General features: G+C 38.8%; 1 protein-coding gene across 5 annotated transcripts in view; it reads left to right on the plus strand.

Annotated features, from left to right (window-relative positions):
* The window catches only part of Zbtb20 (zinc finger and BTB domain containing 20), a 262,491-nt gene that overhangs the window by 97,155 nt on the left and 147,358 nt on the right, over positions 1-17,978 (plus strand). For all 5 annotated transcript variants that reach the window (XM_051191507.1, XM_051191500.1, XM_051191496.1 and 2 more), the window contains exon 2: positions 3,179-3,218. The gene's annotated coding sequence lies outside the window, so the exon portion shown is untranslated. The remainder of the gene's footprint in view (positions 1-3,178; positions 3,219-17,978) is intronic.

Raw genomic sequence — 17,978 nt, forward strand, 5'->3', positions numbered from 1 at the left:
CCTCCCGGGACACAGCCCTGTGTGCCGCAGACAGGACACTTCAGGGAGGTCTCAGGTATTACCCTGAAAATACACAAGGATTTTTTCTGCTCACTCCTCAGTATGTTCTTGCTTGTTTTACTAAAGTAGAAGTAATGCAAAGCCAACAAGAACATCTGTTTTGTTTCTTCTAAAACATCCAAGAAAAAGTTAATGGGGAAATGGATACATATGCAAACAACAGTTTAACTTATTTACCCACAAGGAAAACCAGCCATCAAGGAAGACTGCCGTATCTTAGTATTGGTGGCTCTGTGTACCACCCTCCCCCAGTGTTGCTTGCTCCCTGCACATCCCTGGGCTGACATGTACACAAAGTAGAGAAGCCTTTCCTTACCAGATGCCCAAAAGCACATCAGGTACTCAGAGCGCAGGAACTCTTTCCATCACTATCATTTCTCCACTCCCCATTGCGGTAATGGTGCTATGGACATTTATAAAATAAAAAGTATATAATGATCAAAGTACATTATATACACCATAGAAGCATTAGAATTAATTCATGCTTTTCATGCAATTAATATATAATAATAATTATGAAGGAGGAAAATATTATAAAGGTCCAGGCAAATAGAGTTCTAGGGAACCTTAAAGGAACTTGTGTATCTCTAGTCACGCATCTTTACCTACTTATAGAGCTCCATTTTTTTAATATTTTCTTTACTCCAAGCTTCAGATTATGCTTGTTTTAAACTTTCTAAAGGTGGTTTAGAGGGATTTTTTTTCCTTCCTAATCCCTCCCTCCCCAAGCCATAATGGGTAAGCAGCCCACAGGAGTCATATATGGGCTTCTTGGGAACCAGACACTCCTTGAAACTTGTTTTGGGGCTTTCTTGAAAAAGGATTCTCCTGGTAACCTGTATCATCTCTAAATGTTGAAAACCACTGCCCTAGAACATTATGCAAATTGAAATTAGGTGAACTAGCCTTTGCTGTTACAATTAAATTACAATTAGGTCCTTGGAGAGTGACACTTTGGTATCACTAACCTAAGATTAGACATCGATACACATCACTCTTCCTGCCTCTCACTTTGTGAGCATACTCACTGCTGTGTTTCAATGTCCTGAATTATTTGGCCTTTACAGTTTTATATCCTTTCCTACATATTTGTGTGTTGAACCCGGAATGTTCAATGCAAATGTTTGAAATCCAATGCAAAATTATTCTGCTTAATTCTTTGCATTTCATATAAAAACAACTTACAGATATATAAGGTGAATATCACTCAGGTGGAAAGAACATGTATCAATACATAACAGTTTCAACTGAGCAAAAGTAAATCTATGTAGATTAATACATATTGTAATTCAATCAAGAAGGAGGGACCTTTTGACAGTTATGGACATTTATGAATTTTACATGAACTATGAAATTAAATTTTTAGCCTTAATATTAAATTTGGGGTTGCTTTTAATGTTTTGCTTTAATATATCAGGACAAAGTTATATCCCAAAAATTTGCAATCTAACTTTGTTTTCTCTTAAACTGTAACACATGCTGTAATTTTTCTCTCCTTCTTAAATTCCTGTCATTGGCAGCCTGTGTATCATTTGATATCAGGGGAGATAGTTTATTAGTCTTCATATGTGTTAGTCAATCTGATAACTTTCTACCACCAAAATCCAAAATTTAATTTTAACTAATTTTGTGAATAACTGCTCCTAGGAGTTCAAATAGAAAATTTGCCTGCTCAGATATAAGAATAGAAGCACCTGATATAGTTTTCAGAGATCATAATCCATTTTTGAGACTTATTTGATGTATAAATTATAATACGTAAGTGCTAATTCAGTATATTTTATAGAAAAATCACTAATCATAGTTTCCCCTTTCCCCCAATGATTAAAAAAGAACCCATGCTCAAAAAAATGGGGGGAGGCAACTGAAGAAGAAGAGGGAGAGGGGAGGAAGTAAAATTGCAAAAATATGTACCGTGAAGTGTTTTAGTGTCTTGGCTTGCAGAGAAGACATGAGTGTACAAAAGTATAATCTTTGAAAACTAGCCCCTTTCTATTTTGTATTTCCAATTTGTAAATACTTTAAATAATTCATACATAATCTAATTATCTTTCCTACAACTTTCATTAGCCCTATCAATTTGTGAAAAGATTTTGAAGCATGAGAGACCCCAGGTGTATCTTGCACTGTGATCTGGGCTGCAGGTTTTCTTCTGAACTTTTCCTGTCCTCCAAGGACCACCCCAGTTCGCAGCTGCATATGCACAGCAGATTTCACACTGACCACATGGGAAACATGTCCTGAGTACAGTCTCTACCATGCATTTGTCCAGAAAACCTGGAAAGTGAGGGCACTTGGATTTATTTTTCTGCTTTGACCTTTTTCAGGGAAATCAGGTCCTTTTAGTTAATATCCTTGAATCACATCATTTTGATACTTTTGGAGGCTTTATGTGAAGTGGTTAAGAACATCCTGTGATGTGCCCACAGTTTAGGCAGTATATATCTGATGTGATGTGAGGGTCTGTTATCTTAATTTCTTCACCTAGAAGAGAACCTATCAAAACGGTGGTAGCACTCAAGTAGACTGTCCAGGAGATTTGTTAGACTTTTAAACATAGAATGTGAAACTAACATGACAAATTTCCCCCAAACCTGAAAAGTGTCATCATTAGAGCCTTGTTTGGAGTGCAGAAGTTTGCATTCCAAACACTATGTCACAATATCTGCATCAACAATAGAGCTCTCTGCAACACAGAAGTGTTCTGTGTGAGGTTCAGTAAGGTCACTTAAAGCCACATGTGGCCATTGAGCATTTGGAATGTGACTAGTGTAACTAAGGATCCAAATATTTAGTTTTCATTAAAGTTAAAGAATTTAAGTAGACAAATATGACTACTAACTACTGCAGTGAACAGGATCACTCCTCTAGAAAAGCTGTTGGGGATCTGATGCGATCAACAGGAAAGGTCTTGACACTTTCTATACTAGGATGTACTGGTACTGGTCATAGCAAGGAGGCTACGGCTCTGGAAAATGTCTGAAGCTGGATATTAATAATTTTGCGTCTACAGGTGACAAAATTTTGGAGCAATGAGTCTCATCAGTCTCTCAAGGCTTTGTGTTCCTTGCTGTGTTCAGTTTTGTGTTTAATTCCTCATCTTTTCTTTCATTTTCAGTTCCTTGACCACCAGTTTGTTGCCTGTTCCTACTCTTCATGTAAGTAAAAGTGGTTTCTTTACCTTTAATGACAGTGTTGGATTTGTGACTCTCTGGTTTTTGGTGTCATATTTACTAGTATGCTTTAGTGTTTTCCTGCTTGGAGCCAACTCTGTTAGTGTACTAGCAAGTTGTCCTCTGTGAGGGAGCCCAGCCGCCCGCCCAGCCGTTGCCTTCTGAAAAGACTGCCCTTTCCCTCTCTGCAGCTGCTATTTGCAAAAGTGGCTGCTCCTCCTGAACTGAAGCTTACAGTCCACATCCAGCTCTCAGCAACAGTTGGGCTTTGCTCCACTGTCAATCAATGGGCAATTATTTATTCTCCAGTTATTCATTCATCCCTAGGCCCAACCATTTTTAATTTTAACTTCTAGATCAGAGCTTTCGTTTATTGACAAAATTTATAATATCCTTTAACCAAGAAGTACAAGACTGAAAAGTAAATAGGCTGAAAAATTTGTGAAAAATTATAAAGTCTAGGAGGAAAAATAAAAGAAATCCAGGATTCACATGTGCCAGCAGGTTTATAGAATTTACAATTCTTTCCAGAAAAGATGAGAAATTTGGATGGGGGAGAAAGAAATGGGGGAATAAACTTGATTTTAAATGAAAAAGAGAACATTTATTGTTGAAAGATCAAACTGGGTCATACTGAGCAGATTTAGATAAATATTATTTGGACTGCTTGCAAGAGTTTCCGGGGCAATAAAACCAAATAATGAAGGCGCTACCAGAGGCGCCGTTGTCCCTGCATCTCCCTCTGTTTCTTGTTCATAGTATATCACCAACCATCACTCTGGTAGTTCGTATATTGTAGTGATCTGCGCCGAAAGAGCTCTCTGATTCTGCTTGTGTATGGCTTCTACTAACATTCCTAGAAACTTGTGGCAAACATATGTAAGGAAGCAGAATTCACCAAAAGATGCTGAGGCTGGATGTGACATTTTATCGAATGCAGAGAGGAGATTGATTAGACTTCTCAAAGACTGGTGCTGTGTTAGACAACAGGGAAGGTCCTACCTCCCCCTAAGCCTTCTTATTCCCAGTCTCAGTGGTGACAGAGTGGGTCTGCTGATGCTTTGGAGATGTCAGTGCGTGTGCTCATGGTTACCACTGTGTGTCTTCCCATCCTTCCCCTCCCTTGTCACCCAGCACTGCATATTTCTAGTCCTCTGACTGGCAAATCTTTTTGTTAACAGTTCTTTTGTGTAAAAACAATTCACATAATAGCTCAGTGTTAGACACGGCATTAATCCTCACATCACCAGGATGAGTCAGCATGATGTACTCCTGCTGGCCTAGCTCAGCTATTATGACGTCAGTACTTTAGGGCAAGCCTCATACACAAAGTATATGACCTGTGTCACCTAGTAGAAATAAAGGGAGAGACCATAAGTGAAAGGCTGTTTCTGTCTCGTAGGAAAATGTGAAACTTACTCTGTGCTTCATCGGTAATCCACCGCAGAGCAGCTTCAAATGGGTCTTTTTTCCTTCTTCTTCTTCTCCTCCTCCTCCTTCTCTTTCTTCTCCTCCTTCTCCTCCTTCTCCTCCTTCTTCTTCTTTAAAGCAGAAATAAGGCTGAGGGGGAAAAAAGCCTATAACAAGCTAATAGTCCATTCATGTACCATGACCTTGTCCCACCCCAGGCCAGGCTTCATGCTTGCTTGACTTGTTAGAAATCCTCAAGTTGCCTTCATGCCAGCATGATGACAGGGCCAGTAACAGTCCTGTGTCCTCATGTGCCCCCAAAAACACAGCTGATGGCTCTAGGGGTGGTGTCATAGAGGCCCATCAAAAGCAAAGGAAATGTTCCTTGGGAACAAACCAGAACATTATCCCCCAATGCCTCTCATCCCATGTGGCTCTTTGATAACCTTCTTTGGACAGGTGCAAAATTCAGCCCCTCTGACCTTCTGTCCTTGGCACTGCATCCAGTGTCCGAATCTGGAATTGACCCGATTTAAATAGGAGTTGAATAAACTTCATGCTTTCCTGCAAGAAGTTTCTGTCCCATTATTCTCCAGCAGAAGCAGAAAGAAAAACTCCTTAACCTGCCATGCTGCCTTGAAACAGATGAGAAAGGCAGGGTGTGTTTGGGAAGCCCAGTTCTTGTAAGCTAAACCTCTATTCAGACTCAGAAACATTCTCAGGATAGTACCTTACAGTATTAAAAGTTAATCACTGGAAGTGTGGCCATGCATTCATTTACATTGTCTATTAAAAAGGAATGGTCCATCGCAGCCTCCATCCTTCCTTCTTACTCTCACCCTAGCCAGTCACCAACCCCTGTGGTAACCATCAAAAAATGCTTCACCACTGGGATTTTCCACCTTCATTAGATCACTGAGAGTCTCCTACCATGGTGCTCAGAGATACTGTTACTACTTGGCATGGTTTTGATTAATGTTGCATAGTTTTTTATTTAGTTTTCAGTCAACAAACATTTGTAGCACCTGTAATGGTGCTCGGGTCTGGGAACTCCAAGATAAATGAGAAATACCACCTTTCATTAAGAATGGCACAGTCTTGGGCTGGTGGTGCAGCTCACACTAGAGCACTTGTAGCAGAGCTCAGCAAAATGGAGAAGGAGTGCAGCCTGGGCTTGACCCACAATAATGCAAAAAGAGAAAGGAAAAATACCTCACAGTCAACTAGGGAAGGAGACCATACAGATAAAGGCTGTTGTGTGACAGGCACTGGAATGCAGGTATCTACAAGTAAGTGCCTACCCATATAGGGGGTTCAAGCTAACTCAATGAGATCAAAGTAGGGGTTTCCCAAGTGAGCACAGGAGGAGAGCGAAGAGAAGGGTTCATTGTTGGGGAAATAACAGAGTATTTAAAAGTGAGGAGGAGGCATGAAGTAACCAACAGATCTAGGTACCCAGTACTCCGGTGTGCTAGAGTATGGTGGACTAGCAACCAGACTGGAGTCAGACCAAAGGGCTCTGATGCCAAGCAAAGGAGTTTGAACTTGATCTTACAGCCTTGTTTTTAAAAAAAATTAAGGAAATTGTATAATTCCAGCATATCTTTGCCTACCTCATAGTCCTTGCCTTCTAGGAGAAAGGCTGATGTGATATGGTGCCATATTAAAGGCAAACTCATCCTTATGGGAGTCTTGATGAAGACCTCAGTTTGCAGCTAACCTCTATCTGAGCTGCTGTCTGATGGTTTTGGGATGTAGAAGGGTCTTCTGCCCACAGTGTGCATGGGATAGGAGGAAATAGAAAAAAGACAAAAGCATTTCTTAATAATGGCTCTCTAAAGTCAATCAATCCCCAATTTCCTGTCATTTTTCCATTGCTGCCTTTTTCTAAGCAAAATTTCCAAGCCATTGAACTGAATTGCAACTTATGCACAGCCGGGTGTTGAAACAATTCAGTATATTCATTCCTTCTCTCTGAATTAGAGTTCACCATAAGTGTGCTTTTCTCTTGTTCACTTTGGGCTGCCAGGACAATTTAAAGGCGAATTTCAGCAGCTTGTGTCTCACGTACCATGTTCTCTTTGCAAACTGGAGTATTTGTGTGGGCGTGTTTAAGTTGTCTCTATATTGCTTTCTAGAAAGGTTGGAGAAGATGAACAAGATGAGGAGTAGGGACCTATTAAAAGCTCAGATCCCCAGTGACCTGAGTGCAGAACGTAGGCTGGTGATCAGATGGTCAATTATGTGTTTGTCAAAACACAGTGGGCTGCATTCCAGACTGCCAGCTTTGGAGGCCCAGCTTCTGCCAACCAAATGTCATCTGGGAACATGCAACACTGGGCACTGTGAAGGAGTTTGAAATAGACCATGCCACAGCCAACCTACTGCCAGTCTTATAGCACCAATATGGCATGCACAGCCGGGCCCCATGTTTCAGAGCTCAGGAATTCACTGTACTCAATTCAAGGGGTCAGATGGGTTCATGTTTTCAAAGACTATGTTCTCTGCTTTGAACACTGTGACTTGTTCCTCAGCAATTTCCAAGGGATTTTTCCAGTCACATCTCTGTGGAAACCACTCTTTTTGTGATTATTACGAGAGCCTTGTAAAATGTCCCAGAGGAGGGGGCTAAGGGGAGGGAACAAACCTGCTCTGACAATGACTATGACTCCTATAAGGGATTCCAACTCTAAGGAAATTACATTAAGGGTGCATAGCTTTTAAAATATCAGGAACCACCTTGGCAACTTATAAAAAACAGAAGGGCTTTGCCTATTTTATAAAGTGATTTGCATATACCTGCATAAATAATGTCCCCACCTGTACTTTTATGCATTTAGGTTGAATAAATTAAATTCAGTGATCTTTAAATATGCTGTGTCTTTCATTGCTCAGATACCATTTTCAAGACCCTTCCTCTTCATTCCCCCCTGTGGTTATAATGACTGTTTTTTGTTTGTTTGTTTGTTTGTTTGTTTGTTTGAGTCTTTTGGCTAATTCTAAGAACTAAAGTACACTGGAGACCAGTCCACCACAACCAGGAACATTATCTCCCTCTGCTTGAATTTCTCTTTGCCTTTCTGCCATTGAACCAAGAACTCTGTTTTTTCACCAGAGAAAATGGAAGAGTATATTATTAATGTGAAAGCATAGCCCAAAAAAGGATTAATACACAGCTCAGAGATATTAGCCTTATATTATTTTTCTATTAGCCTTTTCTTTCCTTTCCTCTCTTTCCTTCTCTCTGTCTTGCTCCCATGCTGTTTTTCTCTGTCTCTTAACAAGGTTATTATGTAGCATGGGGATTACAGACCTGTGCAGCCATAATTGGATTAATCTTGGCCTTCTTTGGACATAGCCAGGGCCCCTTCAGAAACCACCTCCTACTAACTCCTAACAGTTATAACTTGGGCCTTCCAGTCGAAGCCTGCTCAGTAGACCAGCCCTAACCACATACATCCTACAAGATTTAGGCATTTTTCCATGTTTTTGAAGTTTAATGGAGTTAAAATATATAGTTGTTGCCCTTGTCTTTCTAAAGGAACTTAACGATAAGAAAATAAGTTAAAATGTTGATTATTTTTATATGCACATAAGACAACAAATGGCTAAATTCCAAGTGGAATGATATAATACAGGTAATACATTAGGATTTCATTCTCAAAACTGAGTCTTGAGAGATGAAATTTTCATGTCAAATGAGATTCAGCTAGATCTTGGAAAAACGACTAAAATGTAAAGAAAAGGGGAGGAGTAAGATAATTACCATTGAAGCAAAAACATAACCTAAGTGTTGGGATCTTGGAGTGGTCCTTATGTAACACTGATCTTCTAAGCCTGGTGAAAAAGAAGACAAAAAGGCCTGAGAGGTAACTCACCAAGTCAAGGCATTGATAGTACAAACTTGGCTTCTGAATTCAATTAACAGAACTCACATAAAGATGGAAGGAGAAACCTCCAGAACATTGTCCTCTGACCTATACACACATCAAGTATGCGTGCACACTAGTAATCCACTCATTAATACAGAAGTAAAATTTCAAACAATAAAAAGTGATAACCAAAAATATAATTCTTATAACTGTTGGCTGTAAGATGTAACTTAGTGGCAAAGGTAAAATGAGCTTTGTGGCTCTCATTCCTTCACCATAAACTTTCAAAGGCATAAAAAGATTGTGCAAATATGAAAAATACCTTGCATGGCCACTAATTTCCACTAGTCTAAATAAAAAAAGAAAGAAGGAAGATACTAAAATCCCGCTGATACACAGTTTGACAGACCCATTGGACATAATTTGAAATACAGATCAAGGGCTATCTCACCAACAGAATGATTCATCTCTACAGAGCAGAATAAGAAATATGGCAAGTGCAGGGTTTGAAAACTAGACATGAAAAAGGTGCATTCTTTCCAACCTGGAAATCAAAAGGGGGAAGAAATTAGCTAAATCCTGGAAATGAAGCAAGTAGGACAAACTCCCACTTGTCTAAGGGGACACCCTGGCGTCAGAGTCAGTAGTGCTATGGTTGTTTAAGATCTCTTTTGGGGGCTTCTCAGAGTCTCCAAATTACTATAGTTAGAACTTGAAGGAATCAGGCAAAAATAAAGTTGATGAACTAAATAAACCTGTGGGAAGAAAAATACAAACCTTGTATTTCTGCTTAAATTAATAGTAGCAACATTTATTGAATGATTGCCTTGCTTTGGATACTGTGCTATTTAAAACAGTTATCTGATTTAATTTTTTAAAGTACACTATTAAGGATATGCTCTTACTATAATTGTACGAATGAGGAAACTGAGATTTACCATGTTGGATTAATTTTTCCACAAATACTTAATAAGTGTTAGAGAGAGAACTTGAATTGGGACCATCTGTTCTTAAAAATCCATGGCCAAATTTCATTCAAAACAGGCAAGTGTCTACTAAAGTTACAGATAAAATGGTGAAAAAAAACAGACATTGTCTCTCATCCTGGACCTTATAATCTGAGGGATGTAGGGCAAATGTTAACTAAAAGGTAAGACAAAGAGCATATACTTTCAAGCATACTTATCACCATAAGATGGAAATACCAGATACTCTAAGAAAAAGAGAATCATCTAAGTGAACATGGAAGTTTCCAGAATCCTTTCTGAGGAAGTGGCATTTGATTTAATATTTGAAGACATAGACAAAAAATGAGGTTGGGTAATGGGAAAGAAGGGCAGGCATGGGGAGCAACATACTTGAAAGCCCTAAATAGAGTTAGAAGAGGAGAGTGAAGAAATGAACAGCCTAACCTGAAACTGAAGACATGCACAGGGCCTGATGATGCTGGGTCTTTTGGGGCCACGATAAGGATTTTGATCCTTTTTGTAAGGATATGTGGATGGTAAACTGAAGACATGCCATGATAATTTTTTTATTATTTTAGAAAGATATGGTTTGAGATACTTATCTTAAGAGTTCGTTGTCAGCCTAGCCTTTAACGGTGGAGCCATCTCTCTGGCCCAAGAGTTGGAAACTAGTCACATAAAAACAAAAACAAAAAAAACAAAAACAAAAACAAAAAAATAAAAACAACTGGTAATTGTCCCGCACAAGAAACATCTCCATTAACTTCAGTGGATGAGTGGTTAAACGAATTGTTGCACGTGCATATCATGCAATACATTCATCACTAAAAAGGAATGAGCAACTTGAATAAATTTCAAGGCTATATCACTGAATAAAAACTAAAATGCAAACTCTTATCTATATGTAGTACTGTTGTATAGAAAAAAAATATGCTAGAGAACAAAGTTGTGGTTGACAGAGAGAAGAGAGGAGAGACTGACCATTGGCTATAAAAGAGAAGCATGAAGATGTTTGCAGTGGAGGGAAGGTACCAACTCACAATCATCATATGTGCTGGTAAATGATACTGTTGGCGTAGACAAAAATGCCCAAATACAGATCTTGATGGAGAAGCCCAAGAATGAGATTTAAGCAACTTTTACTATTTAGTTGGCTGGTAGAGAAAATGAAATCCATAAAGTATCCTCCCAAGGGAGAGGGGACAACTAAAATACTTTTAGGAAAATCAGAAGACATGAATACAGAAGGCAAGTGAAGTGTTTCCTGAGAGAGCAGGGAAGGGTAAGGTTGAAACCTATACACTCAATGGATTGGTTTGAAGAGTACAGTTGACTTTAGGAAAAACCACTTTATTTTTGTGGTTAACAAATGAGTGAATAAATAAATAAATAACTTGTTTATGCTTAAATGAGGAGTTTGTGAGGTAAAGAAACATAGGATGCAAATGTGAACAAGTAGTAGACACTTTGCCATGACAGCAATGAAAATGTACTATGTGATAGCTTGAGGGCAGACACGATGAAAACACTGATGTGTTTTGCACCGTATGAGAAACCCACAGGTGAGAAGAGGTTCAGTGCACAGGAGATGAGAAGACACCATATTTAGTAGTGGATGGTTCTTGACAAGATTAGAGTGTGAGTCTAAGAAGAGGAGCACCTATTATTTGAAGGAAGAAGGAGCTAGAGCAGATGCCAGCCCTTATATAGGTTTGATGCTAACAAATTGTGAGGTTTCCCACATGATGGCTCCTAAGGGGGTGAGAGCCTGCCAAGAGTAAGTGGTGAAGAGATCTGATAAACGTTGATGTTTGAAATAGTTCGGGGCACAAATGGGTTTTCAAGTCAACCAAAGAAACAGCAGGAATCTCCTTGGCAGTTCTGAAAACATAGTTACTTCTTTTCTCTCCCACCTTGCAATCCATACCCAGTCATGGTGGGTGCCCATGGTTTATGATTTCCCTACAACTATTTTAGCTACTTCTGGAGGTACCTTACAGATTTCATTCTCTCTACAAAGCTGATTAAGTATGAAGAGTTTCTGCCTGGGTACCACACCTCTCATGTGCATCACACATACATGCATGGCAACTCTGGTTTCTTTCATTATCATTTTGCTAATATATAACCAATTATGAATAAATAAATAATCTACTTGAAGTGTAGTAAAATGCAAACTTTCTCTTAAGTTTTAAAAGCTGACATCTAATGACACAAAAATGTTATTTAAACTGAAAAGAGAGGAGGGAGAGACTAGAGAGGAAAGAGAAAAACACAAACATAGAAGGGAAAAAATAACGCTAGCGAACTATGGAAGACCTGGCGTAAAACTCATCTCTGTTCTTCAAGGGAACTCCCGTTTAAAAGAAATAAATGAGCTTCTATCCCCTGATGGTGATCTACACTTGCAGTTTAAATGAGAATGCCCCCCATAGGCTCATATATTTGAATGCTTAGAGGAATTAGAATTAGGAGTTGTGGCCTTAGAAGAGGTGTATCACTATAGAGGTGGGCTTTGAGGTTTCAAAAGTTACACCAAGCCCAGTGTTCCTCCCTCTCTGTCTCTCTCTCTCTCTCTCTCTCTCTCTCTCTCTCTCTCTCTCTCTCTCTCTCTGTCTGTCTCTGTGAGTGTATGTGTCTCCCCCCCCACCTCTCTCTCTGGATCATGATATAAAGGTCTCAGCTACTGCTTCATGACAATAATGAACTAAAACTCTAAGCAAGCGCTCAGTTAAATGCTTTTTTTTTTTTTTAATAAAAGTTGCCTTGGTCATGGAGTCTCTTCATAACAATGGAACAGAGACTAATATATACACCTTCCACCTCTACAAATAGCTTCCAGAACTGGAGACACACTGAGTACTATAGATCACTTGAACTCTGGCTGCTAGAAGTGTAAGATACCAATGGCATCTGAGGGAAGGATCCTTTATTTGCATAGATACCAACAACATCCAGGGCTCTTTATTCTCATAGATGCTGAGAGTTATCAAACTACCCTTGGGAAGAATTGGTGGCAACAGTGACCTTTCCTGTCTGAACTCTTTCCAATCTGCTAGCTTCCCTTAAGGAAGTAGCATTAGGACCATTTGACTCAAAACTAAATTGCAGATACATCTGGGGTAAAATTTGGCAGCTGTTGAGAGAAGCAGCTGTATATTTTTAATATTTACTTCTATCATGATTCCATAATTTACATTTATCATAAAATATTAAGAAAGTATGGGTATAAACAGAAAACATCGATAATCCCACTCACTATGTAGAAGAAACTGTTACTAACATATTTTGATACTTTGTCTCTTCTCTAAATTTTAAGACAATTCAGCATATATCATGTACATAATTCTATAATATTTTAACTTAATAGTATAAATACTTCCTTATGTAATTACAAGCTCTTTATAATATCACTATAACATATAAATAAAATCCTACCTTATAGAACTCCAAGAATTTACTTACAGTGGCCTTCAAATATTTATTTTAGTATTTACACTTTCACTTTTTTAAAAAATTTTTAAAGTAAAAACTACACTACATTGCATCAAGTTGTCAAAATGGAAAGTGGAAACCAGAAGCAAGGAGTAATGTTGCAAACCACAGAGATGATCAGGCAGTCTTGTCAGTTAAAAAAAGCAGCTACTAACTGTGAAGATCTAGGAAAATCAGACTGAGTTTGAGAATAGTTGCAAGATTTACCTAATTTAAATCTTCCCAATTTAAATACTTCAATTTTAATTCTAATAATTATACACATTTGTGTTTTTACTACACTTGATCTTAGTTCAAATGCTGAAAAGACATAGGTGTTTTTACTAATATGCAAAAATTTGTACTATATGTAATATACGTGTGTGTGTGTGTGTGTGTGTGTGTGTGTGATATATCAAAATATATCAAAGTAAAACCCTTCAAAATTTCACAGTTCAGAGACAGTCTCTGAACATACATTGGAAGTATACACTTAGGTATATCTATTTATCTGTTCCTTTTATTCTTTGTCTTTTGTCTCTTTCCAAAATGAAAGGAAAAAAAAACTTTTTGATTTATAGTCTGCTTTTCCACTCAGCATTTTAAGTTGTTTGCTAAGTTAAGAAATGCAAATCTGCGTCATCCAGGCAACAGTACTGTACTCCAGTGTATGGACAGTATATTGACTGAGTCACTTTTTGATGGACATTACTTTCTGATACCACTATAATAGCTGTCTCTATATGTACCCATGCATGCATGTTCTTACACACTTTCCTGATAATTTTCTTAGGATAAATTTAAAGTAGAGGAATTATTAAAAAATAAAGTATGTATTATGTTCTGCGGTAGAATTCTATCAATTTATACTTCCAACATCAAAGAAAGACACTACCCATTTCTCTCTCTCTTCATTAATTCTTTACTCTCAATTATAATTTTTGCAATGTAAGTAAAGCCTTTTGTATTAGGGGTATGTTATATATTTCTAAACATTAAACACAAATCTGAATGCTTTAAAATACATTAAATCTTATTACATAAAACTAAAAATTGCTATAGAGAAAAATTTTTTAACTTGGGAAATTATTTCTGAAAATTCTCTGATACCTAAAAAGTGACTATAAATCAACAACAAAAGATAAATTTCTTAATAATTTTAATGGTATATATGTTTTTATACTTTAATGATTAATTTTACTCCTGTAAATCATCATTTAAAATTATTAATTTTGATCTTTAGTCTTTAAATTAAAATTTAGAAAAAGCATTTGATGAGTCCAACAGGATGTGGTTGCTGATTCTCATTCTTTATCACAAAATGGTGTTCCCTAAATCCTTGTTCCTCCCTCAATCCTTGATGTTCCCTAAATCTTTCCAGGTCAGTCACCTCAGGCTCTGTCCCTCAGACCAGACAGCTGCACCAACCCTCACTACTCTCTGTGGATCCTATGAGAGACAAAACATCAGTCAGGAAACTGAAGGTGTTTGGTCATGGTGGTTAGCCCTTCTTGGTTACATATATTCCTGTTTTAGCTGGCATTTCCATCTTCCAGTTGTTCATCTGTGATTTCCAGTCAGACTCCAGAATCAGAAGATTATTAGGAAGGGAAAAATACACAGTGGCAACATTGCCTGATCCATGTCTCCAAGGCAGGATTGTCACTATTCTTGCATCAGCTAGAGATAGAGATTCCTGGTTGTTCTCATAAATAACGTGCTAGAGGCCATATCATCAATGCCCTTCACCTTTCCCCCTCTCTTTCTGACTCTCATGTGTATTACTACATACTTAATGAAATACAATATTTTCCAGCAACTTCAGGGAAAGTGAAAGACACTAGAAAAGCAGAAATGCCACACTGACAATGTCACCCCAGCATCCACAGTACAAATTGTGACAGGTTGCCTTCGTGTTTCAGGATAGGGAGCATCTGGGCTCTCAGGGTGCATTCTCGGGCTTTTCAAAGAAGCAGGAGTTGTACTAAGCTGTTGTGAGCGATAATTGGAACATTCCTTCTGCACAAGAAGTGAAGTTACAGATGATGGATGGTGTGTGTGTTCCAGGGTACTTTTTCTTCCTTTTCCAGAATATGTCCATGAAAGTATCATGTCTTGAATTCTTAAACAGTGTCCAGAAAAGAAGAAGCAGACAGGCCAGCATGTCCCTTCAGGCCAACCTCAAGCTAAGGAGAATGAAGGAAACAGGAGGAATAAATCAGTCTGCTCTGTTTCAGCAACATGTGTTCCCATGAAGTGGGAGCTGTGGTTATGGCCCAGTCTTCAGTATCCCTAGTAGCTTTTCCAGGCCATGAAGCCGACTGCAAGTGCTTAAGATCTTGCTTAATTACATTCTTAGAAATCGTCATACATTCTACCTGCTTCTCTAACATGACATATTCAGAAGCCAAATAGTGACATGGGATTGATTAATGTTGAGTGATATTGTATGTTTTTCATGTTCTGTTTCACTGTTTTCTTCCCCCAACATGATCACCTAGTCAAGGACTGTATACACTTATGTACTATGTATCTTTTTTAATGTATTTATTATTTTTCTTTTATATATTTTTATTTTACATATTGATCCCAGTTTCCTCTCCCTCCCCATGCCCCCCGACTCCCTCCCATCACATCACCCCCCCCGACTCCACAGGGAGGGTGGTGCCTTCCAGGAGGGATCATCAAAATTTGTCAAGTCATTTGTAATAGGGACTAGGACATCTCTCCAGCCTCTAGGTTAAGGGAATATCTCTCCATGGGGAATGTGCTCCCAAAGTCCTTTAGTGCACCTGGGATACATCCTGGTTCCACTGTCAGAGGTCCCTTAGACTGCCTAGGCCTTCTAACTGAGACCTAAGTTCAGGGGGCTGAGTCGGTCCAATGCTGGTTTGCCAGCTATCAGTCTGGGGTCCCATGAGCTCCCCCATATTTAGGTCAGTTGTCTCTGTGGGTTTCTGTAGTCTGGTCTTGACCCCTTTTCTTAACACTCCTATCTCTCTCTGTAACTGGATTTGTACTATGTATTTTATAGTTAGCAACTTACTTGTTCAAAGAGTCATTCTAGGCTCTTGCTGAGAAAAGTTACACAGTAACCTTCTGTAGTAGCAAAATCATACTGATCAAGGAACATAAAAAAGGAGTAGTAGAGTATCTCCTGTCAGAATATTGTGTGGGAGCAGGGAGGTGCCTGTTTTCATCCATGACCACTATATTTGAATCATATCTACTTGGTTTGCTTTCTGTCAATAGATTGACACTCCTCCATCAAGGCCAGTGCTTTTGGGTAAAGAATAGAAGGAATGTAAATACCACGTAGCTTGACTAGTCTGGGTAAAGTACCTCTGGGTCTTAAGTGTGCGTCCCTCCATCCTAGATGAGAACTACTTTCCAAAACAGCACTCAGTAGAATATAGAGGGAGGCCAGGTCCCTTATCCCCAATCCTTTATCTACATAGAAAAGAAGAGGTGGGGGCAGATCAAACATATAGACTCTTATCTGAAAAGCTGCTGTAGAAATCTGAATCTGAATGAATCTGAGAGAAATCTTACTGACCACTATTATTTGGAGTGTTTCCCTTTATCCAGTCCATAAACACAAATACTTTGAAGAGTTCCTTTTGAGCTGTGGATCATGGCTTACTTCTTAGAAAATAGTGTGGTAGTAGCTGATTTCATTTAAATTCAAGAAAATTCCCTTTTCTTGGTTCACTATACTGAAATACCCAAGACTAGATAATCTAAAAGCATAAGCTTAGTTTTCATAGTTCTAGAAAATAAGATATCCAAGGTCAAGGTTGCAGCAGATTCATTTCCTGATATGATCTTCTGCACTGCAGAGATGGTACTTTTGCCATGCTTATTGGAGAGAGGGCGGGGGAGGCAATTACTGGATCTTTCTGTGGTCAAAGAGAGGAAAGCAGCTTCCTCTTACACCTTCTTCCAGATGCTGTCAGTTCATGGAGGTTCTGCTCCCCGAATTCTTCTCAGCTCCTTAAGACCTTACCTCCTAACACTATCACATTGGATATTTCATTTCAATAGATGAGTTTAGTAGGCCATTCTCCATCACTGGCCAAGGATGAATGTATAGTACATCTGGGTCAGTTTCAGCCTCTCTCGATAAAAGGTATGTTCTTTGAAGGAAATGTTCATGGGCTTTGAAACAGGAAAATATGCAAATAGAAGCCAGAATAACAACTGAGAACTATGTGTGTCTTCACTACACCAGCCACCCTCAAATGATTTAGACATTAGTTAAGATGGAATCTAAAGTCTTCACTCTATCCACACCTGTAATCCCAGAACTTGGGGGTAGAAACAGAAGGTTCCAGAGTTCGAGGCCAGCTTCAGTCTGGGCGACCTGAAGCTTAAAAGCAGAAGGGTTGAGAGTTCAAGGCTAGCTTTAGCCTGGGCTAACTGGGAGCCTATTTCAGGAAGTGAAAACAAAGCATAAACTCTAAATACTCATTTGCTAGATCAATGTCAATTTTTAGATTATCCTTTTACCAAAATTATTTTTGCAAACATGACTTCCTCTACAAGGAAATATTTTATTACATGGGGACAGAATATACCCTGGCAGGCACAGTGACCTGAACAGGTGAACTCAGGGTCCAGGTGACACAGGAAGTATGAATTCAGGGCTAAAAATCTTTGCTATCTTCCCAAACTATCCTAGATTGGTCACATTACTTCCATTTTCAGCAATACTCATTAGTAAGAACGCTTCAGTTTGTAACATTTGTAATATTCCTAGGTAATCGGTCAACCTTCATTTGTGTGCCAGGAACTCAAGGGACTAGCATAGTTGAACACACATGCAGGCACACACAATCACCCACACTTTCTCTGTTGATCTGGGCTTTTCTTCTATCCATTAGATGCATTACAAATCTGCTTTTAATGGGCCTCTCTGTATCCCAGCAGAAACATTTCTGGTGCTCTCCTTGTTCCCACGACGTTTGCTGGGTGCACATTTAATATGTTTTAGCTTAATGCCTGAAGATGGAATCGGGGAC

The sequence above is a fragment of the Phodopus roborovskii genome, unplaced genomic scaffold, assembly GCF_943737965.1.
Source record: "Phodopus roborovskii unplaced genomic scaffold, PHOROB, whole genome shotgun sequence".
NCBI lineage: Eukaryota > Metazoa > Chordata > Mammalia > Rodentia > Cricetidae > Phodopus > Phodopus roborovskii.